We start from the raw sequence: 1,228 nt of genomic DNA, 5'->3' as shown, positions 1-1,228 counted from the left end.
AGTAGAACATTAGTAACACTTCTGCATGAATCATATGAAGCTATGTCCTTAAGAAAAGAAGACAAAAGTATGAGGAAACTATAGAAAAGCCAAGCCTGGAAGTTAAAACCTCAAAACAGGAATGATGCTAATATAGGGCCATAGCTTCGAGGAAACCTAAGTAAAAGTTTGTTGGTAATGGATGATGAGGTTTCAACACTGGGTACATAAGGAAGTTACTCAATGAGCTGGAGGAGAACTTCCTCTTACCTTTTTGAAAAAGAGAAGAGAGGATTAAAGAAGAAATACAGAAATATACCTTGCTTCCTATATTCCTGAAGATTCCTATATAATTGGGTTCTATTTTAAAAACCTAAGGTTTATTTGTTGCCAGGAATCTCATAGTAAACATCACAGTGTATTGTTAGGAGAGGAAAAGCTCCCCAGATATACCTGCTTTCATTTAAAAACAAAATTGATTTGATTTTCCCGTTCATGATTAAATTTACTGAGAGTGGGGCCTTCCAATGTAATGGGGGAGTAGATTTTTTTTTAAAGTCAGGTTTTACATCAGCAGTAAAGAATGAAATGAGATACAATTGCTGATGCTCCTACTCCTTTGGCAGTTTCAGTCAGTTTCTTGTAGTGACCATATATTGTCCCCCTCTAAATCAGCCTAATCTGTTTTACAAACTTTTATTCACTCTCACTTACCCCCCTCCACTCCACCCATTGCCAATGTCCCTTTACCTGTGGTATTTTACACTTGAGGAGAGCTGCTAATGGTTGACAACAAAAGGACCGCTAATCGCACCAATTAAGAGGTGTGAATGTCACCCGTTACCTACCAGCTTTGTTACTGAACATGCTAATTAGTAATTGTACAGGTGCAGACTTTTAAGTTTACAAGGTTAACACTGATGCACAGCTTTGTTTTGGCTGTTTGTTTAAATATTGAAAAATCATGGGTAAAGGGCTGGTCTATGTTGAAGAATGAACAGATGTCATTGCTGTACTTTCTCAGACAGAAAATCTTGAGCCTGACTTAAAGCAATAAAAGTGACCTTCAAGAAGTCACTGATTCTCTGTGGTCAACCTATCAAGGAGCAGGTGTTCTTGGTTCTCTTGCTCTCATGGAAGACCAGAGATCTTGCCTTCAAGCCACTGGACTCCGGAATTCTCCTGGAAGGTCAGTTAAAAGCACTAGAAGCATGTAGAGTTCATGAAGAGGAAATCCTGTATAATAAGA

Source organism: Canis lupus, chromosome 29, assembly GCF_003254725.2.
Source record: "Canis lupus dingo isolate Sandy chromosome 29, ASM325472v2, whole genome shotgun sequence".
NCBI classification, from domain to species: Eukaryota; Metazoa; Chordata; class Mammalia; order Carnivora; family Canidae; genus Canis; species Canis lupus.
Note: the sequence above shows the minus strand (reverse complement) of the source record.